The following is a 13,148-nucleotide window of genomic DNA, read 5'->3' as shown; positions in this document are numbered from 1 at the left end:
GTACTTTTCGAACAATTATAGTACACATTTTCAAAACCACCTCCAAGTCTTAGCCGCAGACACCAACTGTGACATCTATATCAAATTTTATGATTTCTGCTCTGTAATTTCCCCATTACCAAATTTGGTACCATTTAGTACAAACATAGTACGCATATCTAAAACCAGCTCCTTCTCTCAACCACAGACACCAACTGTGACATCCATATCAAATTTGAGGATTCCAGCCCTATCCCTTCACCCAATACCAAATTTAGTACTAGTACTTCGTACAAATATAAGGCACATCTCCAAACAACCGCCAAATCAGAAACACAGATACCATCAGTAATCTAAACATAAAATTTCAGAATTTTATCTCTATACCTTCACCCAACACCACCATATAGTCTCATTCAGTAGTTTCGTACAACTATGGTACACATTTCCGAAACCACTATCCGTTTACCCAATACCAAATTGTGCCAAATATAGTACTATTTAGTACTTTTCGTGCACTTGTAGATCCCGTTTCCAAAACAACCTTTTAAACGCAAACCTACCATCAACAGGGACCCCAATACGAAATTTCAAAATTCCAGCTTCACCCGTTCACCCAAATTGAAATTGTGCCAAATTTAGTACTATTTAGTACAGTTCTTACACTTTGAACACATTTCCAAAATCAACTTCAAACGTGCTTTCCAACTTTGATTCTCATACCAAAATTTGGAATTATATCTCTATCCCTTCACCCCAATACCAAATTTAGTACTTTTCGCACAAATATAGTGTACATTTTCGAAAGAACATTCATGTGTCGAGGCTATACATGATAAGCGACCCTAGTATCAAATTTCAGATTTCAAGAACTGTCACTTCAACCAATACCGAATTGTACAAATTTCGAAAAACCCAGCCTTGTCACACGCCTACGCACCAAGACTGATCCTCGTGCAAAATGTCAAATTCTAGCTTCAGCCCTTTTCGTCTGGGCGTTGATTGTTGAACAGTTACTCAGCAGTTATTACACTGCTCTTTTATACATAAAGAAAGGACCTAGGAAAATAACTCATTACCAAATAATGGGTTCGTAACTTAAAAAGGGGAACAAGATCTCCTCCAAATATATATTTAATGTAAGTCCAGATTTCCATATATGTAGACACTGTCGATTGGATTTTGTAGCTCAGTTGGCATTTCAGGTTCTAGTTTGTAACTTGGCACTTCGTATTGAACGAAAATAATAATAATAATATCTGATGTGTTCTAGTTATACCCTACAACACTATGTGTTGGGGGTATTATAAGTTTGATTGGGCCAAAAATTATGTAACACCACGAAATATTGGTTTATGGTCCGATCTTCACGAAATTTAGAATGGAAGTGGGGGTAGGGCCAGAATAGAACCCTATTTCTTTTGGAGATGATTGCATGATATTTAGGGGTTGAAATGGACCAAAAACTGAAAAAATTCCTGATTTTGCAGTTTCTCTACAGGTCGCAATTATAGACCAATCAGAGCGGAAGTTAGCATGGGGCTAGAGCTCAGGACTGGGCAGAAGTCTTCCAATTTTGATGGTCATCGGGTAATATTTAGCTGGTGAAATAGACCAAATATCGTAGACAAGCTAATCATATAGATGAGTCTAAATTTGGAGATACTTGCTTCTTGCTTTTGGAGATGATTGCAAAATATTTAGGGGTTCAAATTAACCAAAAACATAAATGTTTCTCCGATCACACAATTGAAGCCAATCGACACGCCTGTGAAAAGAGTTAAGGACAAGGAAGAATTCTAGCATTTTGGATGACCATTGGATTATATTTAGCTGTAAAATGGACTACAACAACTAATAGCCCGACGGAGTGCAGAAATATTGGGCGAATGTCCCTAGTCAAAATCTTGATTTCAAAAGCGAAATCTTCCAATATGGATTTGGACATAAGGAGGCTTCTAACATATTGTAGTGTTGTATGGTATGACATAGTCGACCCCGCACGACTATAGCCTTTGCTTACTTGTTTTCTTTTTTCGACATCATAAACAGAAAATCGAGTATCCTAGTAAAAAGTTTTACATTCTTGAAATTTTTGAACAGACCAATCATTAAAGGTCTGTTCCAGAACTGCAAGAAAGTAAAACCTTTTACTACGATAAACGATTTTTCCCTTATAATATCGGAAAATCTTGTAGATTCTTGGAAAAGGACATATGAGTCACGGTTTTGATTTTGATATCGAACCAAAATTACATATTTTAACGTGCGTATGACAATCCAGGTGTTTTAGAATGTCAAGTGGAGACCGTGTCTAATTTCAATTTTTATCATAAACATATCTCTATCTTCACTATTTTTCTTTTCTCGCACATTGTTTTTCTCAGTGCATTTTTTGCAATCAATGATCATTAATTTTTATCGTATTAGTAGTAGTAGTAGTGTTCAGTAGTGACGTTAAGTCAAACCATACAATAACAACCGACCGATAGTCAGCTGTCATGGACAGCATCAACAATTGATGGCATGGGGTGCGACGCAAAGTGACTGAAAAGTCGCACATTTCGTGCCAGGCACAATTCAATTACAGCGGAACCAATGTTTATATTTGATACTCTCCGATGACGATGTTGATGGGCATCATCATCATTATCGTTATCTGGAAAGCAGTGGCAATGCAAATTGTTTATGCATATGTATGGTATGTATGAATCTATGAAACTCCACAATGAGGTGTGATACACTGCCTTTACACGGTGACATTTTTTAACCATGCCATTTTTTTTGTTGGTAAAAGGTGTAGAGAGACAAGGATAGAAGAAAAAATGGCACGATAAGCCACCGCACAGGGTTACATGCCATTTTCTTTGCATTTCTCTTTTTGCTTCTTCTGAATTTTTTATGATTTTGACATTTCATATTTTTGATGCCTTTCTTTTATTGTGATGTGATGTTTTTAGTGATTGAATTGTATAGTGAATTATATGAAAATTAATCGGAAGTATTAACAAGTAAAAAAAGAAAGTTAAAATAAAAGTTAATAATGCTATATTTAACACCTCAATAACTTTTTCCATCATTTCTTCTTTAGTTTCACACATTTAATTTTAAATCACTTCTTTATAAATATCTGTTACAAACAATTAGCTCTATACGAAATACTGAATAAAATAAAATGTCAGAAAAAATGGCAAGCACTATTATCGTAAAATGCCACCGTGTAAAGGCGCGAAGATTTACGCAGAAATTTTAAAAGAGAATTGATAAAAATGCCAGCTAAAAATTGCACCGTGTAAAGACAGTGATAGAGTTATCAGCGGAACAATTGGTATTGATATTTGCATTGGGAATATTGGGAGTAATATTATCGGGAAATTTTCTAACCAAAGACTTTTTATAAAGACGTCCAGGAGGCGAACCCTAATTTCGATATTTTGAAGATTTTTGACTTTTTTACAGATTTAGACATCTGATCAAGCCCCAAATTTTATGGATTTCAAGACATTCATTTCTCTAGCGTATTTTTGAATTAACGACAAATGACAGTAAAGCTAAAACTCAAAATTATGAAAAAACTCTAAATTAAAATTCGCAGCACTGTTCTCATCGCTACCTTGTCGAAAAATTTCGTTAATTACCGAAATTATGAGCATTTTGATTATACAGATTTTTGTCAGTAACTCACAAAACTATTAAGATAATTCCTCTGCTGGTTAAGAAAATCCGTTTACGTGTATTTCTTGAATTTTTTCTTTAAGCTTCATGGAAAATCTTACAATCTAAGAACTCTGTTTTTTCATTTCTTTTAACTATACAACAACAAAAAATAAATATTTCCAGAGATAAGAAACCAAAAAGTCAAATTCGATATCTTGTTTTCGGTTTAAATACAAAAAAGGCAAAAACACGCACACAAAGTCAATGACACGAATTGAGATTTTGTGGCTCTCTATGATAAATTGTACCATTGAATGCGGTCACAAGATTGCCCAGATAAGCCATAAATGTCAATGAATTTATTTTTGTAAATAATTTCAATACAACATAAATAAAAACAACAATAATAACGTCCGGTTTTTTTGTCATACTTAACAAAATCTGGAAAATACATTATAGATAAATGTTCTGGCTTGTGTTTAATGAGGCATTTTCGACCGGTTATTTAGCGAATCGAAATAAATTGAATGGAATTTTACAATATCCTTTAAATAGGTCAAATGATTGGAGGTGAACATTTTCATATCACATTATCAAATTGGAAACATTTCCGGTCAAAAATGTCGCTAAAATCATCAAAATACGATATAGCAAATTCTCTTACAGGGGGTAAAGTACGCAGAAGTACCTACTTGTTAGGATTTTCAGACAATTTTATTGAAAAATATGGCTACAATCATCAAAATACCGAATATCGAGACGTACCCTTATATCTGGGATATACGATTTCGTGGACCTATATAGACTATTCTCTTCCAAGCGGTAAAGTACCCAAGAAGGACTTCTTGTGTACAATTTCAGACAATTCCATTGGAAAATGTGCCTAAAATGCTATCTTCGAACTTGACCTGTCTGCACACAAAAGACTGATCTGTGCACAATTTTAGCTTCCTATCTTAATTCGTTTTGACTCTAGCGTGATTATAACAGACGAACGGACTGTTATTATTTCGATGAGTAACAAACGGAATGACGAACTTAATATACCCTCCATACCGTGTATGGTGGAGGGTATAAAAATAGTTATGCTTTGTGTGGCAGGTTCCAGAAGAGCTAGGCAGATATCTATAGTCTTCACTTTAGATTTTGTATTTATAGCAAGTAAAAAATCTGTAAGTTCGGCCAGGCCTGTCTTTGAATACCCTCCACCATTGGGAAAGAATTTGACAATTTTCAAAAAAATAAAATCCGTTAAAATTTCTTTTAAAATCTTAAAAATACCCAATGTAGCCGTTATATTCGGATCTATACGACGACGTATTCTAAAGCCATTAGAATATTTCTGTCTTAGGCTGTACTATCCATTACAAATTTCAAATACCAAATTTGAAAAAATTCCGATGAATAATTTCGCTAAAATCTCCAAAATACCGAAAAAGAGAGAGGTACCATTATATGGGGGCTATACCAAAACGTGGGCCTACATGACCGATTTTCAATGCCAAAAGTCCTGCACGTTTGAGTAAAATTTTATCAAGCTACTTCAATTCGTTCGGAAGCTAGAGTGATTTCCACAGACGGATAGACGGACGGACATTGCTAAATCGACATAGAATTTTATGCTGATTAAGAATATATATATACTTTGTGGGGTCTAAAATGTATATTTCGAGGTGTTACAAACAGAATGACAAACTTAATATACCCTCCATACTATGGTGGAGAGTATAAAAATATATATCGGAGCCGAGTTCCACAAAATGGAAACATACGTCTCAAAATTCACTCCATTTGGGCTGATAATAGCCATTATTTGAACAATACTGAAATCGGATTATGGATATTTATGGAAGCTATGTCCAAATCTTAGCCGATCTTAACAAAATTTGGCAAAGGTATTTCCGAGCTCTATAAGATATCTGGTACCAAATATCCTTGTTGTCGAATGCATATTACGAATGTGAGGGACTTCAAACCCCAAATCGGAAGAAACATATATATGGTAGCTATAGTTATATCTCAACCGATTTTTTCCAAATATCATGTACTAGCTTCTAGACTGAATTAGGTTGGATGTGCCAAAATCCTGGTCATTTGGACTTATATTGGCCACTTGGTGCAAATTTAACCCGAACTCGGTTGAAGATATATGGGAGCTAAATCTGATCCAATTATCACCAATTACAATAGGGTTCGTCCTTGGACCAAAGAAATATTTTTTGGAAAATGTCATCTCAATCGAATGAAAAAATGCGACCTGCATTTTGTTACAATGTGTCTATCTCGCTTCCCTCTCTATGTTACAAACAAATGCACAAAGACATAATACCTTTACCACTATGTGGTGTAGGGTATAAAAATGTAATCGCAAAGCATGGAGGCAGACACAAAACTGATTTCCCGGGTTGATAGGATGTGAGTTTTTCGTTGGTAGCATTACAATTCGCCATAGGACCCAAGTTGTGACGACGTCAACTGTGTAATGCATTTTCCAATTCGCCAAAAAAATATGCATCAATTCACCCTCATAGGGGACAATTAATAATAAAATTTCGGAACCATAATACTGGAAATATACCGAACAAGGACAAGTCCATGAGCCAAGAGAATTTACGAAGGAAATATGTTGTGACACCGTATCTGGAGGAATTTATGAAACACATAATTCACAAACAATATCGCCGACACATTTTGAGTTTTACAAAGTTTGCGACACATGGAACATTTTTTCGATCTTTTATTTTATTTTGAACACCAAATAAATTGCATTGCGATCCAGGGTTATTTACTCGAACACTGATCATATTTTTTGCAGCTCATTTACTTTTGTTCCTTTGTATCATTTAGCAATTATGCCATAGACATTCGAATAAAGTTCACCATTCATTGTCTACCTTGATTTGGTTTTTTTTAGAAAAAAATAAAAAACGCTCCAATTTTGTTTTTATTTCGCACACCATTCATTCAGTAATTGTTGTATTTAATTGTTAACTATAATTTTTTTGTGTACCGTTCCAATTTAACTTCTATTAATGGGTTTTAGTTGTTGTTTTTGTTTTTTATTTTTGGTACTCAACGCTTAGCACAGACCGTCCGACCAACCGTTTACCGATTCTAACATTCTTTTTATTAAGTCGTTCAAACGCCACAAAGTTTTCAAATGATCTGTGGCTCGACGAATGCCAGCAAACTTATGGAGTCGACACGTTCGCGCGAGATACAAAATGCTGGTCATATTAATCTCCGCCGACCGAGTTGTCTCTTAATTGTACCTGTCTGTGTTGTTTATATTTTCTGCTCTTCGACCATACATGCATGCATAGATACATATGTATGTATGTATGTATGTGCATACCTACAGATCCACGTTCATGGAGCATGAAAACATTTTTTTGTAGTATTTACATGACTACTTTATCTTAAAAGCTCAAAACAAATTTTCGCTTAGATTTGAGTGGATTTTTCTACAAAATCCTAGGGGCCCACGCCACAAACGGAGAGCATGTTTGGATTATTCACCAGCATTCAGCCATAGCTGCTACATTAGCCACAACGAAGGAAATATTAATTCCATCGGGTTGATCAAACACTTGTTTCCTACGAGCGCACCGCCCCCGCCCCTGGAACCACTACCACATAACAAAATCTCTTCGTTGTGGTACGGAAAAATCCACATTGGATTAATACATAAAAAGCCCCAAATTCACAAATTAATGAATGAATAAATGTTTGCCGGTTCATTTATGCAGTTTATGAGCTACAATGGCACGATCATACACACAAACTTACACTTATATAAGTAAACCGATGTAACTTTGCTGTAAGATTTTCATGTTAAAAGCTTTTTTTGTTGCTGTTGCCATTGGTCCATTTAAACATTGAAAGAAATGTGTTACAAATAAATAAACAAGTTCCGAGTGTATTTTTTGCCTTTGAAATTGTTGGGTGTGGGTGATTTTTAAAAAGGGTGAATGCCCCGGACCAAATTGGGTTGACCAAATGGGACCAGACAAAATACATGTGAAACCAGTAAGGAAAAGTCAAAAGTCGGGCGTGGCCGACTATATAATACCCTGCACCACTATGCATAGAGCTCCCGTAATAAAATAATTTATTAGAATTTGAACCACACATCAACATTAGGTTTTAGAGCAGTTATAGTTTGGTTTCAGAGGGAACTAATATATAGGAGGCATATTCAATTCTGAATCGATTTTCACGGCCTTAAAATCCCTTCATTTGGGCTGATGTTAGCCATTATTTGCACAAAAAATCTGAAATCGGATTAGGGATATACATGGGAGCTATATCCAAATTTTAGCCGTTCTCAATAAAATTTGGCAAATGCATTTCCAAGCTCTATAAGATATCTGGCACCAAATATCATTGCTGTCGAATGCATATTACGAATGTGAGGGACTTAACACCAAAAATATATGGGACCCATAGCTATATCTCAAACGATTTTCTCCAAATTTTCTTGTGTTGATTGATTAATTGAAATGTACCAAGTCTAAATGGAATCAGATGTTAATTTCGCGTTTTATGAGCTGATTTTGACCCTTTGTGAGGGAGGTATCGGAAAGAGTGGACCGATATATTCCATATTCACAGCAGATTTTGTGTTAATAAATAAAATATTGCGATGTGTGTAATTTGAAGTCAATCGGACAAATATTGACAGCTTGTGGGGGAGGTACTTGATGGAGTGACCCGATATTGTCCATTTTCGAACCTGGTGCAAAGTTAGAGAAAAATCGAATGACCCTTCCTTTTGTTGTGCTGTTAAATTTCGACCGATATTGCACATCTCCGAACTCGATCTAAAGTTGATAATAATATTACGTTGTACCAAACCGGATACTCCCTTCGAGAGTTATCGTGCGCCCCAGCCAGCCAGACAGATGGACGAACATTGTTAGATCGACTCCAAATATCCTGAAACGGATTTAGTCCACAGAGACCTATAGTATGAACCCGTCATTTCGATGAGCCATATCGAATGATATTGAATGAAAGCAAAAAATGTCGGAAACAGCATCAAATTATAGAATAACTTCAGATTTGTTTGAATCGGTCACCTTTGTCACGAATTATGGCCTTCAAACGGTCACTGCGGCATTTTGGCAAATTCCCAGCGAAGCGCTTGTTTGAGGTGATCGACACTTTGGTATTTTATAGTACCAACCTTGCTTTCCAAAATACTCGACACAGTACTCCAACGGATTGGTATCCGGAGATTTGGTGGCCATTGTGCGCTGGAAATGAATCAAGGAACCTCATATTGTAACCATTCATGGGTAATACAAGCGGAGAGCGACCTATTATGGCGGCCCACACCAGGGCCGGCGCTTGAGTTCTGGTGGCCAACCGAGGGTGCACATTTTCAGCTGAAGTAAACACGATCATTTTTTTTTTACAAATTGCTGGACAACGAATGCTTTCTCACCGGAGAAAACCAAATTCGGCAGCTCACCACTTTCGGCCAAGTGAAGCGGTGTAAGTTCTTGCACTTTTTGGGATTTCAATGGTAGAGTCTTTTTCCCGATCGTGATACAATTTAGCAGAGGTATTTCTGGGCTGTATCTAATATCCGATACCAAACATCATTCTTGTGATGTGCATATTACGGATGTGGATTAGTCAAATCGTATGAAACCTATATGTGGAAGCTATAGCTATATCGGAACCGATTTTATCCGAATTCATTGTACTTGCTTCTAGACTGAATTCGGTTGGATGTACCAAAATTCATTTCAATTCAATTTTGGAGTGATATTGGCCATTTGCTGCACAATTAACCCTAAATCGGTTGAAGACATATATGGGAACTATATCCAAATCTGAACTGATCTTGAGGGACTTAAACACCAAATCGGATCAAACATATATATGGGAGCTACAGCTATATCTGAACCGCTTTTCACCAAATTTGATGCACTTGCTTCTAGACTGAATTCGGTTGGATGTGCTAAAATTCTTGTAATTTAGACTTTTATTGAACATTTGTTGTACAATTAACCCGAAATCGGTTTAATATACATGTGAGCTATATCTAAATCGGGTCCGATTATCACCAATTTCAATAGGGTTCGTCCTTGGGCCAAACAAATGCGGTTTGGAAAATTTCATCTCAATCGGATAATAAGTGCGATCTGCATTTTGTTCATAAGAATACATGTACGAACAGACGGACATGTATAAATCGACTCAGAAAGTAATTCTACGAAGATCCTTAAAAGTAACTGTGGTTCTATTTCGCTTCCTTCTTCACTAACTTACAAAGACATAATACACCCACCACTATGTGGTGTAGGGTATAAAAATAGGCAAACTCGATTGAACACAAAAATCAAAACATTTGTTCTCCTTATTTTGCCGAGGAACATCGTCACCTAGGTGAATCATTTGATCGACTCTGTAAAGATTATTAAAACAACTTAAAAGGTCCGATCTCTGCCATCTTTATAACAGATCTTGTGTTGATGGAAATATTGAGATGTACAAAGTCTGAATGGAATCAAATGTAAATTTCGCGTTTTCTGAGCCTCATGGTTATTCCAAATTTTGATCCTTTGTGGGGAAGGTACCAGAAGGAGTGAACCGATATATTCCATCTTCACATCAGACCATGGGTTAATGAAAATATTGTGATGTGTGTAATTTGAAGGCAATCGGACTCTTACATCACATTCTATAAAAGTTATAATTATTCAAAATTTTGATCCTTTGTGGGGGAATATTGTCCAATTTCGGCCCTGACCTAGCGCTGATGCAAATATTGGGATTAGCAAAGTGGGGCAAAATCGAACGATCCTTTCTCTTTCTGTGCAGTAAAATAGCTTTTTGGAAATTTCCGGATGGAGTATACCGATATTGCCCATCTCCGAACTCGATATAATTTTGATAACAATATTACGATGTACCAAGTGTTGACCAAATCGGATACTCCCTTCGAGAGTTATCGTGCGCACCAGCCAGCCAGATAGACGGTCGGACATCGCTAGATAAACACCAAATGTCCTGAAATGGATTTGGTCTAAAGGGACCTAGGGTATAAAACCGTTATTTCGACTAGGCACGTTTTAGCCGTATCGAATGATATATGCCCCCTGTAGCCATATGGTTGAGGGTATAATTAATATTGCTGCTTTTTATACCTTACAACACTTTGTGTTGATTGGGCCAAAATGTATGAATAGCGCTGAGCAGAGTCGATCTGTCAGTCCGTGCATCTGTCAATTTGTAATCACAGTTGCAATTTTGGCCGATCCTCACTAAATTTTGCATGGGGATAGAGCCTGTTTACTTTTTGCAGTTTTCTTGCAAAACTTAGTAATGAAATGTTGCAAGAAAAGTAACCAGATAAACCTAATACAAAGAAGATATTTTTCAGTTTATGTGAGACCATGTTCTTTGTTTTTCACATGGAATTTATTTAAAACTGCAAATAAAATGAGGATGTTGTATTTATTATTTCTTAATAGTATTTTCTTTCGAAGAATACATAAAAGTCTTTTTAATCCTACAAAAGAAATATAAATTTGGGAAAATTTAAGAACATTTTCTGGACGTATACATATATGTGCAATTCCAATCCGTTAATATATGTCTATATATAAATCTGATGCAAACGAGAACAAACCAAGTAACAACAACAATAACACATTAACCGAAATCATTTCAACTAATCTTCCCATGGCGTTATTGCATCAGAACATGATGCAACGCATTGCTAACATTGCAGCATTTTGGCTGGAGTTCAATGTACAACAAACTTGCAACAGAAAAGTCGTTGTTGCACTTGTGACGATCACCGCTGCTGCAGCTGCTACTGCTGTCGTTGAACCAAAAAATTTAAAGCGTAAATAAACAATTCACTGAAATTAATGATGTAATTCTTCTCGGGCCATGCATTGGTCATACTATCAGATGTTTAAAGGAGTGATTTCTTGTAAAGATAATTTGCAGAGTATTTTTATCACTACTCTTTTAGTGATAAAAACAAGTAGAACAAGTAAAAAACATTAAGTTCGCTCGGGCCAAACTTTTAATACCCTCCACCTTAGGGTAAAGGAAACATTAGAAGAAATGTGGTAAAAACCATTAAAATGCCGAATATCGGGAGGTATCGTTATTAGGGGGCTATACCAAAACGTGGACCTATAATTACAATGACTCGCCACACGAATTGGGACCCATTATGATCTACAACTACTAATTTACAGAGAAATTCTTGAAAAAAATGTGTCAAAAATCATCAAAACACCGACTATTGGGAGGTACCGTTATATGGGGACAATATCAAAACCTGGACCTATACATACAATGTTTCGCCACACGAATTGGGACCCATTATGATCTACAACTACTAATTTTTTAGACAAATCAGTGAAAAATGTGGCAAAAACCATCAAAATACCGAATATCAAGAGGTACCGTTATATGGGGGCTATACCAAATCATGGAGCCACACATGCAATGTTTCGCCTCCGGAGCTGGAACCCATTATGACCAACAAATACCAATTTTTAGACAAATCCGTGAAAAAATGTGCCGGGAGGTGCCTTTATATGGGGGCTATACCAAAACTTGGACCTATACATGCAATGTTTTGCCACACGTACAGGGACCCGTTATGACCTACAAATACCAATTTTCAGACAAATCCGTTAAAAAATGTGGCATAAATCAACAAAATACCGAATATCGGGAGGTACCGTTATATGGGGACTACCAGAACGTGGACCGATATATCTCATTTTCAATACCAACCATCCTAGACACAATACAAATTGCTCTGCTAAATTTTGGCGCTCTACTCAACAGACAGACGGACACCGTTAAATCGACTTAGAATTTTATGCTGATTATGAATATATATACTTTATGGGGTCTTCGACGAATATTTAAGGATGTTACAAACGGAATGACAAAGTTAACATACCCTCCTTTCCAAGGTGGAGTGTATAAAAATATCGGTCGGTCTTGCTGACAGATGTATACCCTCAGCCAATGTCCGATTATTTAAAAATATTTTGTCTTCTGTTATGATTTTTCAAACTCTTGACCCTCTATGGAGTGGATTTCAAAAGAATGGGCCAATATTGTCCCATTCGGACCTAAATAAATATGATATAAATTTAGCTGTGCGCCAAGTTTGTACTATATTGGCAACTTCCTTAACTTTACATGACATATGCCAACATACCAAAATAGCTTGAGAATAATATTACAATAAGCCTTAAGCTTGAGAAAACATTGAAAAATGTTTGTATAACAAGTATAGAATAATTGAAATGGAACCCTTATTTATAAGCTTACTAGCTGAACCCGGTGCGCTTCGCTACCCCTTTTGATTTTATATGCATTCAAAATTTTATTTACGAATATATGTTGGTTAAAAAAAAAACAAATTTAAAAAGTAAAAAAAAAAATTATTGCACTACTTTAATGCGTAAATAACCAAAATGACATACATACACGAAGGGTTTGTCCTTCGGATTTATTTA

At 36.0% G+C, this 13,148-nt stretch overlaps 1 protein-coding gene across 7 annotated transcripts in view; it reads right to left on the bottom strand.

Annotated features, from left to right (window-relative positions):
- The window catches only part of LOC101901418 (low density lipoprotein receptor adapter protein 1-A), a 29,468-nt gene extending 22,688 nt beyond the window's left edge, over window positions 1-6,780 (bottom strand). The window contains exon 1 of one of the 7 annotated variants that reach the window (XM_059124587.1): window positions 6,647-6,780. The gene's annotated coding sequence lies outside the window, so the exon portion shown is untranslated. The other 6 variants (XM_059124586.1, XM_059124582.1, XM_059124588.1 and 3 more) reach the window with 6 other exon arrangements.
- Between the last annotated feature and the right edge of the window lie 6,368 nt (window positions 6,781-13,148).

Source organism: Musca domestica, unplaced genomic scaffold, assembly GCF_030504385.1.
Source record: "Musca domestica strain aabys unplaced genomic scaffold, Musca_domestica.polishedcontigs.V.1.1 3, whole genome shotgun sequence".
Taxonomy (NCBI): domain Eukaryota; kingdom Metazoa; phylum Arthropoda; class Insecta; order Diptera; family Muscidae; genus Musca; species Musca domestica.
The sequence above is the reverse complement of the archived record's forward strand: the minus strand, read 5'-3'. Positions and strand labels throughout refer to the sequence as shown.